Consider the following 12,527-nt stretch of genomic DNA (forward strand, 5'->3'; position numbering starts at 1 on the left):
CTACCTTATTCATGTATCTTTATGCCTCACCCAAGTATTACATATCCCAATTCCAACACATGCTAAACATCGAGCAACTTTAATCACCACTCTCAGGTATCCTACCTAAGAGATCCTGGGTGTAAGTCCCATTCCTTGCACTTCGGTGCCGTCATATAGATCATATTTTGTATGGCAGTCAAATACTGCATCTCATTTTGAAAGGCATAAGCCACACATACTCATCTCATCTCACATGCAAGTGTAAATTTTGATTATGAGTGATAGTTCTTTTGCTTATGAGAAGGTAGATACCACACAAAAAGTTATGGCATCTCAATAGCTACAATGATATATAACAAACATGTGCTAATTTTCAACCATATACTTATATCAATATCTCAAAACCTTTAAAAGTGAAAAAAAAGACATGGCATCTCAATAGCTAACATCCAAATATTTTCATTCTATTGTAGATAAATAATGCCAGAATAAGTGGTGTTATTGTCGAGATGAAGATTATGTGAAGGAGAACAACATATATATCATGGACCTAATGGTGAATCTCTCATTAGTTTTGTGCCATGAGCATAGATGGGTCATCTTTAAAAAGCTATGTCAAGCCAAGATCATGATCTACCTATGCATTATTGTTGTGATGTAGTTCAAGGAATCCATAACCAAGGGTTTTATCGAGTATGAGTCGGCTAAAACATGCTTAGATGCCAATTATTATGGTAGCAAGCATGTAACCATTCATGAAGGCACACCTGTTAAGACTCTTTTTTGTCATGCTTTCTTGAAAATTGGCAAGGCTCTATAATTCTTCTCTCAAAATTTCTCTATCAATGCCTTAGTGCTATCATTAATTAAACGATCATAGCTAGATGCACTACCACTCAAAACCAATGCTCCAACACTACTTGAGAGATGCATCATGTGGTTTGTGCACTACTCCTCCCATCAATGTGCAATGTGACACATGTTTTCAAACCATGGGAGTTTTAAGACCTACTAGCCTTGGATAAAAGCAAGATTAGGTGTAATCCTTTTTAGTGAGGTTCTTAGGAAATTTTCCATGTGGATAACTTGATTGACCCATAACTTATGCGTTTCTTGATGACATTTGATAGAGGTGGTCTCTAGACTATTCTACACATTCCAAGGTTTAATTTGAGACCATAACTTATGCATTTCTTGACAAAATTTGGATCTCTAGAGTATCCTACACATTCCAAGGTTTAATTCAAGACCAAAACTACAAATTTCCCATGCTATTTCAACATTGAACCAACATGAAAATTTCCTAATGAGGCATGTACCCTAAATTAAGCAGCATACTAAAATTTATTTTATTTTGTTGGATACATCTGGGGCATGCTCCATAAATTCCTCTAATTTCTTCGATACATCTGGGGCACGCTCTGTAAATTCCTCTAATTGTGTTAAAATTTAGAATTGATTAATTCGCATTGCTCAAGAATCATGGAGCTACTCTTGAAATAGTTATCTTTAATGATGATTCATCATATTAAAAGTATTCAATTGATACATGTTGAATGATGGTTTAATAACTATAACATTAATTATCATATTGCATTGCTCCTTTTTCCATAATTTTCTTCAAGATAAGGCCCTTACAAATGTAAGAGGTCTTGATACATTTCTCAATCCAGAGCATCAAATCCAATAGTGTGATAAATTATGTAAAGGGTTTTTAAAATCTTTTTTGTCCTTTCTATATACTTGAAATCCACCATGAATTTGGAATAGGTGATGTGGCATCCCGAAGAGAGGAAATCATGGCCCATGTTTTCTAAAAACCAATGAAGCAGGTTGTGTGTTGTTTTCTTCTTTTTTTAAAAAAATTCAAAAAAATAAAAATAAAAAACATAAGGGACCATTGATTGAGCCAAGAACTTGCATTTCATTCCCTAGCATTGGCACAATCTAATTTTCATCATTTGGATAAGTATTATGCACCCAAGACTACAAATTGCCGACGCGAAAAACTCCACGGACGTGAAAGTGCAAGAAGTTGTTCATGACGTGAAGCATTTTCGTGTAATTTCACCCCGCTTGTGAGTCGCTCATGAAATTAGCACAACAGTGAGGACTCCATGGAAGAAGGCCTGAGATACACTGGGTTTGGGGAAGGCCTGAGATACACTGGGTTTGGGGAAGGAGACAAACCACATTCTCCACCAAGTCCAATGGAATCATTGATATAGCCCAGGGATTTTTTGGTCTCCAAATCAGTCATGATGAAGAAGTTCAATCTGCGGGCATGGGTCCGTCAACTAGCACTGGACTCGCCGGTCCAAGACAAGAAGGGCCATTCTAGACGTTGAATTCTAGGCTGTCAAATACTGGCACCCATCGAATTAGACGAGATATGGAAAGTGCAGTAGTTAGGACAGGTCAAATATTCTTTCCCACCGTCGAGGAAATGGAATTGGCCTCCTAAAACAAAGTGAGGTGGAACAACAACTCCGAGAATTGAGCTTAAGGAAACAAGAGCTTGATACTCGTAGGACAAGAGCTGAGAGAAAGGAGAAAGATAATGTTAACCATCTCCAATCACGCGAGGAAAGGAATCTGAAATTGCTACAGGTAGAGGTGATGGGGATATTCCAAACCTGGAACCCATCAATGAGGAATCCAGAATGGAGGAAGGGTTTATAACCAGAGAAGAAGAGGATAACATAGTCAACTTGGCTGTAGAAGTTGATGAGTGAGGACCGGTTCTATACTAAGAAGGACATGGAGCTAATGATGATCAATCACCCTACATTCTTACAAGATATGGAGCTCTTAATTACACAAAGACATATAGAGGCTACTATTGGGGAATCCCACCAGGATACCACAACCGGACAAGTCCACGAACTTGAGATCCTAAGAAGAGCCAATGTGGGTAGGGGACGAGGTCTAGGAAGGGGGGGAGCAATTCCCTAGAGACTCAGAAATGATCCAACCATGGACCTTAATGGAGCCACACAAGGACGACAGACTTGTTAAATATTGCAGCTGAGATGGGTAGGGGGATCGTCAGGGAGTTAGGTTCTGCGCTCTAGAACCTCGACCTTCCTAGATGAAACCCCATATCATAAAACTTGTCCAAAAATTCTATGGGGATGGAGATCCTATCTAGCATGTAGAGATTTTTGAATCTACATGTGAAACCTGTGGACCAGTCTCAGTGATGTGACCATGATACATGCTTTTTCGCTGACCTTAGAAGGAAAAGCTCATCAGTGGTTCAGAACCCTTAAGCCCTTAAGCCTGAGGAGGACAAGGTTAACTTCACCAGGTTAAACAATGTTTTTGTGCCCAGCTTTGCACGTAGTGGTGTGACAGATGGAGCCCCGTGGCCCAACTACATAACATCAATCAGAAGGAAGATGAGTCTATGAGAGACTATGTTTCTCGCTTGAAACACTTGAATTCAAGATACAAACTTTGGGAAAGATTGATAGATGATCAATTGTTACCTTGTTTCAGGAGAGAAGACCATAAAATGCATGATTACTTGGTGTACTAGCCCGAGACCAGCTACCCTTGATGCATGCCGCAAATTGGCAATCGAATAGCATGTTAGAATTGCCACAACATGAGGATGTTAGAACATCGATAGCAACCACAACTTCGCGTGTCTCGAGTCATCACTCAAGAAATTGGAACTCGAAGCAAACAAGTCGGACATATGTGGATGAGCTCAGCAATGCCATATTGGAGAAATTAAAGGTAAGGGAAGGAAGAGAGATGTCAGGTCATGGGCATAGTCACCTTTACCCCCGTAGGCAAGGAACTGGTGTGGTGCTCCATGTGCAGACTAAACCATACCACCACTGAATGTCCACAGTTAAGGGAAATACCATTATTTTATTGTGCGCATTGTGTAAAATTGGACAATCATGACACATCATCGTGTAGATTTCCAAGGTTTCAAAATATAGCACAACTACAACCAAATAGAGCCCCACTGGCCTTGTCGGCACCACCTGTGCAAACCACTGCCATTGCTATACAACCCAACCCTTCTTACTTCCCTAGGGGGATGTTCCGAGTACAAGATGCTTTGCCCTTGCCACCACCAGGCCACACAACCACCACAGGGGACAAGATCAATCAAGTAGTGATTGAAGAGCCATCAGAAGATATTGAACTAGCGCGGGAACTAGAATTTAGTGGGAAATACTATGAGGATATGGGTGAGGTCACGCCAGAGTATTATGTCCTATAGAATAACAAGCCAGTACCTGTGTTTCAAACCACGGTACAGTGGAAGGGCAAGGAAATCAACTCAAATCTGAGAAGAGGACCTTTACAATGCTATGGCTGTGGTGGGCCACATCGAGTAGCCGAATGCCCAAATAAGAATATGAATCATACACACCAGCCACAACAAGTGGTGACCACACCCAATGACATGCCAGTGCTCACTTGCACTAAGTGTGGAATCGATCATCTGATCAAAGATTGTCCCTATCGAGCAAGTGGTTCAGCTTCTACTGCTAATCAGGCCACCATTCATACCATTAGTGTACAATATGGGAAGATCACACCGCTCAATGTCCTAACACGAGCTCAAGCTCAGTTAGGTGTCAAAGGAAGGAACCAGGTGGATGCTCCTATTTCCAAATCTGGTCGCCAGGAGAGGAGTGAAGAAATTAGGAAAGGGGGACACGTGGGTTACAATCCAAGACGGATCCGAAGAAGATACAATTGATAATGGATCCACACAATCAAAGGAAGAGGGGGTCAAGGGAAAAATCTGGAAGGGTTAGACCTGGGAAAACAAGGAGAACAGCTAGTAACCCCAAAGGGGGTTGGTGAATATCCTAATGCTTGACGAAGAAATAAGGAAGTTAGAAGATGCCAAGGCCCTAGTTGAAAAGTACCCAACAAATTCATGAAACTAAGCCTAGGGCCAGCGGAGTGGGATATACCATCTATCCATTGGATGTACCACCCCGCAATAGGGCTTTGAACCTACCCACCCCGATTCAAGAAACTGAAGCAGACTCCCAAACAAACACAACGACTAGAATGCTCGAGGAAAATGAGTTGGAGGGGTCCATTCATTCCTTCCCTGTGGAAGAATACGAGACACCTCGATGGGAAGAACACTCTATATCCAAGGAACCCAGGGATATAGGAAGCCTACCAGCTCTGTTATCCATGCCTGTCCAGATGCCCTTGGGTCCGTTGTTACGCAATTCACCCACCCTATGGACAGATGTAAAAGAATGGGTGGAAGGAGGTCTAAGGCCAACAGAGAATATGGATGAGGCTCTGTCACCCTTGGTAGAAAGACCCTTGAGGAGGCATACAAAGGAAATGAGAGTGATTAAGATACCAGTTAATCAAATGGGACGCTACTATGAGAGTGATGACATGAATGCTACCATTCCAATTTATCATAATGGATTGGCCATCCTGGATGGTGGGGCACGTGTCAGCTTCATTACCAAACATTGGTGGGAAAATTGGGAGAAGCCGGATCTAAAAAGAGCAGATCTAATCGTTTAAGATGGCTGATGGAACATCTTCAAGACCCATTGGGCTCTTGGAAAATGTGAAGTTGAGACTCTTTATGTTTTAATATTGTCATACATTTGTGGTCATGGACTTCCTACACCAACCTGATACATATGACATAATATTGGGATGACCTTTCATGAGGGAATCCAAATTGATGCATGATTGGGCTTTGGATTATGTATATGTATGCAGGGACTCACAAACATTGAAGATTGATCTAAGAGCATGGAAGGCACACCCCATGGAAGGGCAATTGTTCGGTAATGACTTGATCACAACGGAGCGAACCACATCCCTACAGATATGCCAGCCCACAAAGGGGGAAACCAAGGATGAGGAGGACACGGAGATGTATGCATAACTACCTCCCCCGGAGTTTTGTGAGAATTGGATGCATGTATTGGCCACAATTGATGTGATGCAACCTAAGGGAACCCAGTATTTGGAATCTAGAAAGATCCCTACGACTTCTATCTGCATGGTTGATTGGCAAACCATGGATGGGGAGTTAGTGGAGGAGACATCAAGTACAGAAGGTACCGTGGCGCGAATTCGAACCAGTCGCTCAGCGCATCATACAATGGCGGAGACAAAAACGATATCTAGCCTTACGAAACGCATTACTGCAAAGCAAACCAATGGATGCCCAATGGTTGAGATACCTTGAGAGGCTACATGATGAATTCTCCAAGGATTGGGGCGAAGAGTTGAGTAAAATATCGTTGGAAGGGACAAATCTAGAGAAAATCACCCTTAAGGAAATTGATACACCCAAACTTACAAAAACGGGATGCCAAAAATGCAACAAAGCCTTGGCAGAGGCAGAGGCAGAACGTGAGGCCAAGAAAATCATGGAAAAAACCAAAAAAGACAATGAGGACAAAACGGATGTACTCTCTGCGCGCCTGACCATTTCAAAAACTATACAATTGATGATCGAAGAGTGGTCCAATTAATAGCCACCACGTAAAAGAGGAAGGGTTGGTTGTCGACATCATACGATGGCCCGACAGAAGTCAAGGAGGTTGATATTGCGGAATCAGGGGAAGAAGCAAGGCCCGTATATATTACCAAGGATTTGACCTTTGCGAGGAAGTAGAGCTTATTGATCTTCTCAAGGAATACAAGGATTGTTTCGCCTGGAACTATAAGGAAATGAAAGGGGTACGGCCTGAGGTTGTACAACATAGTGTCAATCTTAAGAAAGTAAATGCAGCCACTCGAAAAGGACCATTACCCATTACCGTATACCGAACATGTCTTGGAAAGAGAAGCTCTGGAAGGGAAGCGTAGAGCTTCTTGGATGGGTTTTCAGGGTACAATCAAGTGTCCATAGCACCAGAAGACCAACATAAGACTGCCTTCAATACCATGTCGGGAACATTCGCCTACAAGGTCATGCCGTTCGGTCTTACAAATGCCCTAGCAACCTTTCAAAGATTGATGTGCACAGCTTTAAGGACTACTTGCAAAAGTGGTTGGAAGTGTTTATTGATGATCTATGTGCACATTCTTGATGGGAAGATCATTTGAACTGTTTGGGGAAGGTGTTTGAACATTGCCGATTATATCGGATATGACTAAACCCTTTGAAGTGCCAGTTCTGGGTCAAGCATGGTGTGATACTAGGACACATAGTCTCAAAAAATGGCATATCCACTAATGATGGCAAGGTCAAGTTAATCTTGGAACTACCACCGCCCACTAACTAGAAAGCTGTTCAAAGGTTTATGGGTCATGTGGGTTATTATCGATGCTTCATTGTATTTTATGCAGAGATAGCCAGACCCTTGTATAAATTGAACAAGGAGTGTCAAGAGGCTTATGATCGTCTGAAGAAGCAAGCCTTGGCAAGCGCACCCATTTTGCGACCCCCCAATTGGGATCTTATATTCCACGTACACATTGATGTGTCAAATTTTATAATTGGTTGTGTGCTCGCCCAACCTGGTGAATTCAAATTGGACTATCCAGTTTGCTTTGCTAGTCATCAATTGAATGATGCAGCGATGAACTACGCCACTACCAAAAGAGAAGGATTGGCCATGGTCTACGCAGTCAAGAAATACTGACATTATCTCTTGGCTAACAAATTTATATTTTTTGTGGACCATCAAGCTTTGCTATATCTAGTGAATAAACCTTGCACCATAGGAAGAATCACACGTTGGCTACTATTGTTGTTGGAATTTGACTTTACTGTCACGGTAAGGAAGGGAACACAACATGTGTTGGCCTACCACCTGTCCAGAGTTCCAAATGGAGAACCAGCAACAACTGGTGTCGACAATGACCTCCCTGATGCTTGTCTATTCAAATTGGATATGGTACCGGAGTGGAGCGAAGAGATCTCAGAGTATTTGGCTTATGGCTTCCTTCAGGACGTACCCTTAAATAAGGATAAGATGTGAAGGCTTATCAAGCTTGTAGCACCATATCAATTGATGGTTGGAGAGTTGTATAGACTGGGCAAAGACAATGTGCTTAGACGATGCGTAAGGGAGGATGAATTTGTGACCATACTAGAAGAGTCTCATTCCGGGATAGCAGGGAAGCATTTTGCTAGAGAAATTACAGCCCAGAAGGTGCTCCAAAGCTGGACTCTGGTGGCCCACGTTATTCAGGGATGCTAATGAGTTTGTTAAAAGATACGAGGAATGCCAACGTTTTGCTATACCGCAAAAAGAGACAAGATTCCACTAACCCCCATCATTATCCAAGCAACCATTTGAGAAATGGGGAATAGATTTTGTGGGGCCTATAAGTCCGGTGGTGTGGCTCATCCATCACAAGTGCGCTACATAATCATAGAGCCACTGACTATTCCACAAAGTGGGTTGAGGCCAGAACTTCAAAGAAAGCAAATGCACGAACAACTACGAAATTTGTATATGAGCAAATCATATCACGATTCGGCTAAACATTGGAATTGGTGAGTGACCGCGGCTCACATTTCATTAATGAGGTGATTAATCAATTGCTTGTAGGATTCTTGGTAATCCATCATAAATTGTCACCATACTACCCCCAAGCAAATGGTCAAGCAGAAAGTACCATTAAGATTTTGTGTACCATCTTGACAAAAACTGTGGAAGCAAGTCGAACAGATTGGGAGCATAAGCTTACAGCAGCTCTTTGGGCCGACTGCACATCCTATAAGGTGGCCATAGGATGTACTTCTTTCCATCTAGCTTATGGTGTTGAAGCGGTTATGCCCATGGAATACTTAATCCCAAGCTTATTGTGCTATTCAAGAATGTCTAACTGAAAATGTATTAGCTGAAAGGCTAATTGACTTGGAAAAACTGGATGAAACACGGTTCATCACACGGACTCATGGTTGAAAAGTTGTGCAAAAAACATTGGTTTGATAGAAACCTCAAGAAAAAAGAGTTAAAATAGGGGACCTTGTTCTCATGTATGGTGTGGGAAGTGTCAGGAAAAAGAAACTGAAATACCACGGTCTGGGACCATTCCGTGTATCAGAAATCACACCTCAAGGGTCTGTCCGAATAGAGACAATTGACGGCATCCAAATGGAGGGCTTTGTCAATGGGAGAGTAAACTAAAAAAATACTTTGGACCATTAACCCAGGAGATGCTCTTCCAAGAACACCTCTTAAAACAACAGAAGTAATTAGCAAAAGAAAAGATCCAGCAAGCACAAGACGAGGCTAAAGCTAGGCAAGCAAAAGCTAAAATGCAGAAGGGCATGATTCATGTCAACATGGTGTCCATAACCTTGGTGGACGAAGAGGATCTAAACATTGAACCAGCAAGACTCAAGTTGGGACTCACAACAAATAAGGGCATTGCAACAAGTGTTGCATTGATAGATACGGGATCGAGCCACAACCTAATCTCATATGATACTTGGATAGCCTTAGGGAGACCAAACCTGGAACACACGGATGCAAAAGTTTGTAGTGTCAACCACAAAGGTTGTTGGGTATTTAAATGTTAACATTTCCATCAGTAATAATCCCTTGGTTGGAAAGGTGTTTGTAATGCCTGCAGGTACAATGGAAGAGGAGATGATGTTAGGATAATCTTGGATCTGTGTGCCAACAAGTGTAATATCCAATGGGAAGACAGAACATCGCTAACCATCGGTGAAAAAGTCATGTCCATACCATTATGGACCTCGACAAATCAAGCCAAACAAATCACTGCAGAAGTGATACCTTAGAAAACAAAATCTACACCCACCGTGTTCAAATTGCCTACACAAAGCCCAACATATAAGAGTACATATAAATGGGTACCCAAGATTCACCCAAAGGGTCAACCTGAGAGAAAGGAACCAATGAATGATGAACGTTCTCATGAGAGAACCCAGTTCAAAAGTCAACCATTGACACCACCTACAAAGTGACAGAAGGTCAAGAACTTGCAGAAGCCTCATGAGACTGCTGTCCTCAACAGTGGATCCAAAAAGACCTACTGCGAGCACAAGGCTACTATCAAGGCAATACAACAATATGGCTACCCAAAAGAAAATCTATGACAGACGCCACAACAGGTTTGAATCAATATACAAAAGAGGGTAAGACCTTTCAGCATCAACTCCCTAAAAGGACAAACCCCACACCTGCACTTGTGTGGAGAAGGAAGCAAATTCAGCAACCTGAGTTGAGAATGACTCAAGCAACAACAATACCCAGAGTAAATACAGAATTGAACAATATGTGTGAAGGAAAAAGCAAGGATGTCCCCAGTATAAGCAATCACAACCAGACACCGCAACAAAAATATTTAATTGGGTGGAAGGAACACTAAAAATCTCCCAATTAGAATTAAAAAGATTTCATAAAAAATGCCTAGAAGTACCAAAGAAAACCTTTGGTTTCCATGGTCAAATTACAATAAAAATAAAAGCAATGCATCATCATATGCATACGGGTGTGTTTGAGCGCAAAAATTCGATTCACGTGAAATAGCAAAAAAATACTTCACGTCGTGAAGTATCCAAAATGTTTCACTACGTGAACTATTTTTGGTGTTTCACGCCGTGAAGAACCTCAAACTATTTCACAACCTGAACCTTTTTTAGTGTTTCACGCCGTGAAAAAGTACAAAGAAGTTCATGCTGTGAAATGGTAAGAAATGTGGAACCAATCACAAAATGACACATGGATTGGTCATTTAACATAGCCGCCTTGTCCGACGGCCGGGCGGCTACGCTATAAAATCGATTTGTTTTCTTGATTTCGTCACTTTCACTGGTGATTTTGCGTTTTCTTTCATCGATTCCTTGCGCGCATTTGACTCCTTGCTCTCGACATCGCCTTCCTGACCTCTCAAGGTGGGAGCTATACCTTTCCTTTCCTTCTTTTTTGTTCTTTGTTTTTTGTTGTTGTTTCTTTTGAATGTGTATATTTTTTAGGACGGGTGTTGAAATTATATCTCTTTTGATTATTATTACCGATTCATGGATTGATTAACAAATGAAAACGTAAAATGCAAATGTAAAAACGTAAGATATCAACCTTTCCCAAAAAAATATGCATGAATACATAAAGTGTAGAAAACGAAAAATCTATCCTCATTGTCACGAAAAATTGGTAAAGTCCCCAAACTTCACGGGAGACTTTCATGTCCCCAAACTCCACGGGAGACTTTCACGTCCCCAAACTTCATGGGAGACTTTCAGGTCCCCAAACTTCACGTGAGACAGACCTTCACGTCCCCAAACTTCACAGGAGACTTTCACGTCCCCAACCTTCACGTGAGACCTTCACGTGAGACTTTCATGTCCCCAACCTTCACGGGAGACCTTCACGTCCCCAAACTTCCCAAACTTCACGTGAGACTTTCATGTCCCCATCACGTCCCCAAACTTCACGTGAGACCTTCACGTCCCCAACCTTCACGGGAGACCTTCACGTCCCTAATCTGCATGGGAGACCTTCACATCCCCAAAATTCACGGGAGACCTTCACGTCGCCAAACTTCACGGGAGACCTTCACGTGCCCAAACTTCACGGGAGACCTTCACGTCCCCAATCTTCACGGGAGACTTCACGTCCCCAAACTTCACGGGAGACCTTCACGTCCCCAAACTTCACGGGAGACCTTCACGTCCCCAATCTTCACGGGAGACTTCACGTCCCCAATCTTCACGGGAGACTTCATGTCCCCAAACTTCACGGGAGACCTTCACATCCCCAAACTTCAGGGGAGACTTTCACGTCCCCAATCTTCACGTGAGACTTTCACATCCCCAATCTTCATGTGAGACTTTCACATTCACGCATCACAGTCATGTCTGCTGCTTCACGGAGAAACCTTTCAGGCCTTCAAATTCACACCTTCTACTATATGGGAAGGCCCTCACGAACCTTTCCCTCACATACTAACACTAATTAACACAAAAAAACCAAAAGAAGAAGAAGAAGAAGAAGAAGAAGAAGAAGAAGAAGAAGAAGAAGAAGAAGAAGAAGAAGAAAGGTGTCTTCCACCAGTCATTCGACTGACAATATATGGTACAGATGTCTATGTCAGAATCTGAGTCCCGAGAGCAACCACCTCCAACACAAGCCAGCAGTGCTAGAGGGTCCTAGAGTGCCAACAAGCTAAGGACCAACTTCTTGGGCCCTTACGCCTAGTCCTTCCTCCAGGGAACTCTCATCAGAGAAGAGGTCACTACACCACATGGGAAAATCACTCTATAGTGCCATAGTAAGGAGTGCCTCCATCTATTGGAAGATGCGGAAGTAAAAGATAAGCTGGAAAAAGTCAGCCTCAGCAAAATGGCTAGAGTGCTACCTAGAGGGATCGACACAGACCTCTGCGCAAAATACCTCCATACATATGACAAGCAGACAAAGAGAGGAATCACAAAGGTTGATGGTACCATAGAAGAGCTGCTTATGATAGAAGACCTCATCAGAGACGTTTTACAACTCCCCGCGTGTAATATTCCTCCCCCAAACCCCTTTTTGATGTCTAGTATCTTCTTCTATAATCAATCCCTCTTCAGAAATATAAAAGACTTGTTT

The sequence above is a fragment of the Cibotium barometz genome, chromosome 49, assembly GCF_041138505.1.
Source record: "Cibotium barometz isolate CiBa-2024 chromosome 49, ASM4113850v1, whole genome shotgun sequence".
Classification (NCBI taxonomy): domain Eukaryota; kingdom Viridiplantae; phylum Streptophyta; class Polypodiopsida; order Cyatheales; family Cibotiaceae; genus Cibotium; species Cibotium barometz.